General features: G+C 37.8%; 1 pseudogene; it reads right to left on the reverse strand.

The window, feature by feature from the left end:
- Positions 1 to 899: 899 nt before the first annotated feature.
- On the reverse strand, positions 900 to 2369 carry LOC126080133 (olfactory receptor 4B1-like; annotated as a pseudogene).
- Between the last annotated feature and the right edge of the window lie 6575 nt (positions 2370 to 8944).

The raw sequence follows: 8944 nt of genomic DNA on the forward strand, positions 1-8944 counted from the left end.
CCAATGCAACGCGTCTTTTAATTTCTTGACTGCTGCTTCCATGGCTGTTGTTTGTGGATCCAAGTAAAATGAAATCCTTGACAACTTCAGTCTTTTCTCCATTTATCATGATGTTGCTCATTGGTCCGGTTGTGAGGATTTTTGTTTTCTTAGCTCACAGGCCATAGAAAAACAACTGTCAGGCTGGATTTGGCTTAAGCCACTTTTCATCAGGTTGTGTTATAACTGAATGTATTTCTGACTGTGTTGTTCTATTTACCTCAGTGCATAGAAACAGAAGGGTTCTATAAAATTGTTGTGACTAAGACATTAATGTTTAATAATAGGTTTATTGTATTTTGCCTCCCAGAGACATTTTCATCTAACAGTGCCTCACCCATGAAATGAAGTTCCTACTGTGGAATCTCAGGCACTGGAATCAGGTTAATGGGGTAGGGCCACCAAATGAAGCAGAGAAGACTTTTTGGGACTCCCTCAAAGTCCCACCAGTCAGGAGAAACAAAGAAAAACATGACCCTCTTTTTCCAAGTGCCATGATATTTCCACATACCACAGCATGCTAACACGAAGAGGTGAAGTGAATGAATTTAAGATTACAGAGTTAGTAGACAACAGAGTGGGGGTTCTAGTCTAGGTGACCTCTCCCTAGAACCTCTGCACTTTGCACTATACACTACTGAAGAAGAGAAGGAAAGCAGCCCAGTATTTGACATTCTCCAAAATGCTGACAGTTATGAGAGGGCTTAATTGGTGCCATGGAGTAAAAGTAGTTCACCTAACATACAACAAAAAATATAAATAGGTTAACTTTTTCTCTCTTCTTTCATGGCTGACTAAAATCAGATCACATATTTGATCACCCTGTTTTTGGGTTGTTTTTTGTTTGTTTGTTTTCATTTTTACTCTATTCCTGAGTTCATTTTCCTGCCCCACAGCCTTCTTATAGCATTTTTCACCACTGCATTTCTGAGTGTGTAGATGATGGGTTTCAGCATGGGGGTGATGACTGTATAGAAAACAGCCACCAGTTTATCCTCAGTGAAGGTGGAAGATGGCCTCAAGTAGAGGAAGGTGGCAGGTCCAAAGAACAAGATGATCACTGTGATGTGGGAGGCATGGGTAGAGAAAGCTCTGCACCTTCTCTCTGCAGAATAGTTCCTCAATTAGACCAAGATGATGACATAAGAGGATACCAAGATGAGGAAGGATGTGACAGAGATTAAGGCACTGTTAGCCAACACAGGTACACCCTCCACAAAGGTGTTAGTGCAGGCAAACTTGAATAGGAGATAGAGGTCACAGAAGTAGTAGTCAACTACATTGGGGCCACAGAAGGGCAATTGGACAGTTACAAGGATCTAAACCATGGAGTGAATTATGTCCCCCAGCCAGGATCCTGCCACCAGAAGGTGACACACAGGCCAGCTCATGATGGTTGTGTAGTGCACTGGTTTGCCGATGGCCATATAGCGGTCATAAGCCATCCTTATGAGTAAGAGAATCTGTGTACATCAAGGAAGTGGAAGAATATCTGAGCCAGACAACCCTCCAAGGAGATGATTTTAATCTTGGTGAGTGTTTTAGTTATCTAGTGCTGCTGTAACAGAAATAGCTCAAGTGAATGGCTTTAACAAAGAGAAATGTATTCTACCTCAGTCTAAGAGCTAGAAGTCCAAATTCAGGGTGCTAGCTCCAGGGGAAGCCTTTCTCTCTGTTGGTTCTGTGGGAAGGTCCTTGTCATCAGTCTTCCACTGGTCTTGGAGCTTCTCAGTGCAGGAAGCCTTGGGTCCAAATGATTCGCTTTGCTCCCGGGGCTGCTTTCTTGGAGGCATTATGTCCCCCATCTCTCTTCTCGACTTGACGGCACTGGGTTTTTGGGATCTCTCTGCTTGCTTCTCTCTTTTATATCTCAAAAGAGTTGATTAGGACACAACCTAATCTTGTAGATTGAGTCCTTCCTCATTAACATAACTGTCACTGATCCCACCTCATTAACATCATAGAGGTAGGATTTACAACACATAGGAAAATCACATCATATGGCAAAATGGTGGATAATCAAACAATATTGGGAATCATGGCCTAGCCAAGTTGAAGGATATTTTTGGGGGACACAGTTCAATCCATGACAGTGAGTAAGTCCGTGAGAATTTAGGGACAAAATTAGAGGAGTAACTGATCTTCACCAGGGACAGGTAGCTAAGGAAGAAGTCCATGGGGGAATGCAGACTCTTGCTGACACTGACTGTCAACACGATGAGGCCATTGCCCATCACCGTGGCCAGGTACACAGGAAGAAACCCCACAAAACACACTCTCTGCACTTCTGGGTCCTGGAAAAGGCTAGTGAGAATTAACTCAGTCACATAATTTTACTGGCCATGGATCCCATTCAGGCATGCTGGGTGCCCCGGATTGAGAGGTTTGCAATAAAATGAACAAAAATTTAAAAACAATTCGCCTTACTTATATCATTTTAACAACAAGAACAGTTGCTGTTGAGTCAATTCCAACTCAAGGTAACTCCGTGTTTGTCAGAGTAGAACTGTGCTCCGGAGGGTTTTCAATGGCTAGTTGTTCAGAAGTAAATAACCAGGCCTTTCTGCTGGGGTGCCTCTGGGAGGACTTGAACTGCCAACCTTAGCAGCTGAGTGTGTTAACTATTTGCACCATCAAGAGACTCCATTGTTAACTTAGAAGAGAATATTCTTTTGTTTTTTTCCCCCAATTTTTAGAGGATGTAAAACAATTTAAAATACAAATCACTCAATCTTTCATTTTGTCAATATACTTATACAACATTGAATTCTTTTTTTTGTGGTTTAGATGAAGGTTAACGGAACTAACTAGTTTCTCATTAAGCAATTAATACATGTATTGTTTTGTGACACTGGTTAACAATCTCATGGCATGTCAGCATTCTCCCCTTCTCGACCTTTGGTTCCCTCTTATTAGCTTTCCTTTCCCCTCCTGCCTTCTTATCCTTGCCCCTGGGCTGGTAAGCATATTTAGTCTCATTTTGTTTTATGGATCGGTCTAATCTTTGGCTGAAGGGTGAACCTCAGGAGTAACTTCAGTACTGAGTTAAAAGAGTGTATGGGGGCCATACTCTTGGGATTTCTCCAGTCTCTGTCAGACCAGTAAGTCTGGCCTTTTTTTGTGAGTTAGAATTCTGTCGGTCCGGGACCCTCTACTGTGATCCCTGGCAGAGTAGTTGTTGATGGTAGCTGGGCACCATCTAGTTGTACTGGACTCAGTCTGGTGGAGGCTGTGATAATTGGAGTTCATTAGTCCTTTGGACTAATCTTTCCTTTGTGTCTTTTGTTTTCTTCATTCTCCCTTGCTCTAGATATGGTGGGGCCAATGGAATATCTTAAATGGCCGCTCACAAGCTTTTAAGCCCGCAGATGCTACTCACCAAAGTAGGATGTAGAACATTTTCTTTATAAACTATGTTATGCCAATTCACCTAGAGGTTCTCTGAGACCCTGGCCCTCACCCTCAGCCCAGTATTTTGGTCCCTCAGGGAGTTTGGATGTGTCTATGAAACTTCCATGACCTGCTTTGGTCAAGTTGTGCTGGCTTCCCCAGTGTTGTGTACTGTCTTACCCTTCACCAAAGTCACCACTTATCTATTGTCTATTAGTGTTTTTCCCTCCCCGCCTGTGACGCTTGAGATTGTGTATCACCTTGGCTTGGCCATGATTCTCAGTGTTTTGGAAGTTGTGTGGTGTTGTGGTCACTTCCCTATTGATTTTTGATATGTGATCACCCCTGTGATGAGATCTTCTATGAATAGCTGATTGTTTGAGGGGGAATTTCCTTGGGTGTGTGGCCTGCATCTGAAAATAAGTGGATGTTCTGGCAAGGCTCAGGGGCTTTTGCTCCTTCTGGGTGTTGCAGCTGGCTCTTGTTCATCTGATCTCCAATTCTTGGGACTTCAGCTAGCAGCTTGCCTGTGGTCTTGCCTGCTGATCTTGGGCTTCATCAACCTTCACAGTCTGTGAGCAACAACCCTGTTCTCTAAAGTGAAGATCTTGTGTTCACAAGCCCCTGTGGCTTCATGAATCAGGAGAAGCCTCTATCCTGACCCATGCACTTGGGACATTACAGCCTCTACAACCATGTGAGCCATTTCCTTGATATAAATCTCTGTCTCTGTATGTATTTATATGCTTTACTGATTTTGCTTCTCTAGAGAACTGAGCGTAAGACATCACCCCCTCCTGCCTCGTAATCATTAAAGATTGTTTCTTTTTTGTGTGTAAACCTTTTCATGAGTTTTTATAATAGTAGTCTCATATAATATGTCCCCTGTCGTGATTGACTTATTTCACTCGGTTAATGCCCTCCAGATTCATTCATGTTGTGAAAAGTTTCTCAGATTCATCATTGTTCTTTATCATTGCATAGTGTACCGTAGTTTGCGTATCCATTCATCACTTGATGGGCACTTAGGTCGTTTCCATCTTTTTGCAATTGTGAATAATGCTGCAGAGAACATGGTGTGCGTATGTGTATTTGCCTGATGGCTCTTATTTCTCTAGCATATATGTCTAGGAGCGGATTGCTGGATCATTTGGTATTTCTATTTCTAGCTTTTTTTAAGGAAGTGCTTTATAGTTTTTCAAAATCATTGTACCATTTTGTATTCCCACCAGCAGTGCATGAGAGTTCCAATCCCCCGTGGCCTTTCCAACATTTGCTATTTTTTGATTGGTGCCAGTAACGTTGGGGTGAGATGGTATCACGTTGTAGTTTTGATTTTCACTTCTTTAATGGCTAGAGATCTTGAGCATTTCGCCATGTGTCTGTTAGCCACCTGAATGTCTTCTTTGGTGAAGTGTCTGTTCATGACCTTTGTCCATTTTTTAGTTGGATTATCTGTCTTTCTGTTGAAGAGGTGTTGGATTTTCCTATAGATTTTAGAGATTAGGTCTTTGTTGGATTTGTCATAGCCAAAACATTTTTCCCAGTCTCTAGATTTTCTTTTTACTCTTTTGGTGAAGTCTTTTGATGAGCATAAGTGTTTAAACTTTAGAAGATCCCAGTTATCTAGCTTATCTCCTGGTGTTTGTGTATTGGTAGTTATGGTTTGTATCCTTTTAATGCCATGTATTAGGGCCTCTAGCATTGACCCTTTTTTTTCCTTCTATAATCTTTATTGTTTTTTGGTCTTATATTTAGGTCTTTGATGCATCCCGAGTTAGTTTTTGTTTATGGTGTGAAGTATGGGTCCTGTGTCATTTTTTTGCAGATGGACATTCAGTTTTGCCAGCACCATTTGTTAAAGACTGTCTTTTCCCCGTTAAATGGAGTTTGGGCCTTTCTGAAAGACCAGGTGACCACAGGTCTATGGATTGGCATCTGAGTTCTCAATTTGTTCCACTGGTCAATGTGTTGTACCAGTACCAGACTGTTTTGACTACCATAGCTATATAGTAGGTTCTGAGGTCATGTAGTTTGAAGCTCTGACTTTATTCTTCTTCTTCAATAATGCTTTACTTATCTGGGACCGCTTTCCTTCCATAGTTTTTCCTTCTAATCACAGAGAATGTGGATATGTGGATGTATGTAGGTATGTGTATCAGGATTGCATTGTATCCGTAGGTTGCTTTGGGTAGAATTGATGTTTTCACAATATTAAGTATACTTATTCATGAGCATGGTATGTACAGGTTCCACACGAGCACAATTAAGTGTTCTGGAATTCCCATTCTTTCTAATGTTATCTATAATTTGTCTTTAGAGATTACAAATACTGAGAATCTCTATAGAGGAACAAATACTGAAAAAATCCCAGTATCAGAGCTTGAGATAGTAGTTTTTTTTTTTTTCATATTTTATTGGTTTAGAGTGTCATAGTCTACAGTTTGAGTAAGAGACCATTCTTGCCCTTACTGAAATATGAAATATTCTATGTGTGTACAAACCATTGTGAGCTTGTATGTACGAATATCTTTTAAAAGTACATGAGCACACACAAACACACATGGGAACACGCTATCTAGAGTTTAGTACATTAGTTTGTTTTCGTTTAAGAATATACCTTGGTTTTCTTCCTAAATAGCATGTGGAAATTTGCCTAATTTTTACTTCTGAATATAGATATTATTTCATATGGATGGATGTAGCATTATTTATTTAACGTGTCTTTAATGTATGGATATTTAGATTTTTTCTAGGTTTTTACTATTATAAGCATTGTTGCACTGAAAATTCTTGTACACATGTACTTATAGAGTGGAGGCCAGTTCAAAGCATATAAATATTTTTTTAGTTAGAGAGTGTCAAGTTGCTTTTTAAGAGGTTTTCATCAAATTATACTCCCAGCACCAATATCTGAGCGATTGCTTGATTCCCTAAACCATTTTCAACAGTGTATATTTTCAGTCTTTTTTTTTTCTATTTTTTTTAATCAAAATAATCCAGAAGAAAAGGCAAGGGAAAAATCAGATTACTCTAATATGGCGTTACATATGATAAACTTTGCTGAATAAAAATTTCTTAAAAGAAAAAGGTATTCTTGCATAGGCAAGAGTTCAAAAATATACTTACTTTCTTTAAAAAAAAGTACTTTAAGGAGATGATAAGTTTGAGAATTTCAAGAGAAAACTGAAGGCTACATAAGACAACTGAATACAAATTTCAGAAATGAAAAAATGCGATATTCAAAATTGAGAGCTTAATGAATGATCTGAATAGTGCATTAGATATGATTGAAGAAAGAATTAGTGGAATTTGAGATGATCACAGAGAAACTAAAATACTAATCAATATTAGACTTTGATAAATTAAGAATGTGTTTTTTTAATCTCTAAAATAACTTCTCATGGAAAACTAAAACAATGAATAACTTCCAAACTAAGAAAAGTAGAAAATAAACAGAATAACAAAAAATAATAATCAAAAGAAGATAAGAACAGGTGGAACAAATTGAATGTGTTTGATAAGATTGTAGATTTATATGCAAGTGTACCTGTCCTTATATTGGATGAAAATGTAATAGATGCTCCTATTGATAAACCAAGATTAGTCTACTGGATAAAAGAAATGTGAACATATGCTGTTAAAAAGAGACTAACTTAAAGCATATGGGTACAGAAAAGTTAGAGGTTAAAGAATGGAAAATGATACACCATCCCAACACAAAGAGATGGTAAGTGAAGCTATAATATTTCATACAAGAATACTTAAAGGAAAAAAATACAAGCAAAGTAGAACATTTCATAATTATTTAGGTTTGATTCACCATCAGATGTTATAACACTATGGTGGCTAAATTTAAAAGAGCTGTTATCTTTTAGAGATGAATTTGAAACATGTAAAATGAAATGGCATGATGTCTGAGATTTTATTCAAAATTATATGAGTAATGGGAACAGGGAGTCGACAGGGATATAAATAAAACGATTTGGACATGAGCTGACAACTGTTGAAGGTGAGTGATGGGTAAAAGAGATTTTTAATGTTATACGGTCTACTTTGACATATATTTGAAATGTCCCATAATAAGAAGGTTACAGTAAGCACCATCAAACATAAAAGCCCGATTTCTTACAAGTAGGGCTCCTTTGGTCCTGTGATCCCAACTGAAAGTTCTGTTGCTGGTCCAGATAGAAGGTTGGCTGATCCTGAAGATGGACATTGCATCTGCTTTGGAGTAACCTTTTTATGCAATGTGCTCATCAGAATGCTGAAGGGCTGAGTGGAGACTTGCTGAGTTTACTGTATGAGCGTTATATGCTAATTTGCATTGAAAGGTATATATGTGCAGCAAAAAATAGTACGTTGAATCAGTAGCTTTCATATTTACAGAGAACAATCAGTTCACTACAATCAATCAATTTTCAAAACATATGAAATAGGTAGAGCATACAAAAGAAAGAAAGAAACCCTTTACAATGTTACCGAAAAACACAAAAGATGCGAACAAATGGAAATACATGTGTACAAATGGAAATACATACCACGGCCCTGCATAGGAAGACTCCCTATCATTAAGAAGTCAATTTTTTGAAATAAATTTATAAATGTAAGATGACTTCAATCAAAATTATAACAGGTTCTTTTTTGGAGGTGATGGGATAGGAAGTGAAGTAAAATTAAAATTAAAACTCATATGGAAGAACCATTGCCAGTAGAACTTTGAAAATGAAGAGCAGTGAGGAGGGACTAGCCCACCAGACATTAAAGCATTTTATAAAGCTTCCATAATAAGAAACAGTGCAGCCCTGCCTACTCCAGAAGCTATAAAGGAAAATAATGTCAATTACCTAAAAAGCAAAAACTTCTATATGTAAAAAAAAAAAAAAAATCGTAAATACAGGACAAAGATCAAAAGATAAACCAAGGAAAAAATCATACCAGAAATATTAATCTTCATCTATAAATAGTTCTTAGAACATAATAAAAAGAATCGCAACTCAAATATGGGAAAATGATAGGAACAAACAGTTCACAGAAAATGTAAACGGCCTTTAGCTATATGAAAAGATGTTCAACCTCACGGGAAATAAAAGAAATGTAAATTAAAATTATATCAAGCTGCCATTTTTCATCTATCAGATTAGCAAAATCCCTAGAGTTTTAACATTCCATTTTGCAGGAAAGACAAAATTGCTGATGAGAGCTCAAATTGGCACAATCACTGCAAAGGGCAATTTGGTAACATCTATCAAGTTACCAAGAATACACACTTTTGATCCAGCAACTCCATTTCTAGAAATTTAACTGTATTTAAGACAAGGTTCATCACCACAGTACTAGTTGAAAAAAAGCCAATATATTATCAGTAGAAGACTGGTTAATTAAATGACGACACATCCATTCAACGAGGACCACAAATAACAATAATTTAGAAGAGTCTTCAAGATATATGGTTAAATAAATAAGACAAGTTTCCCATGTGCTTGTACTGTATGTTATCACTCATATAAAAGGT

This window comes from Elephas maximus, chromosome 7, assembly GCF_024166365.1.
Source record: "Elephas maximus indicus isolate mEleMax1 chromosome 7, mEleMax1 primary haplotype, whole genome shotgun sequence".
NCBI lineage: Eukaryota > Metazoa > Chordata > Mammalia > Proboscidea > Elephantidae > Elephas > Elephas maximus.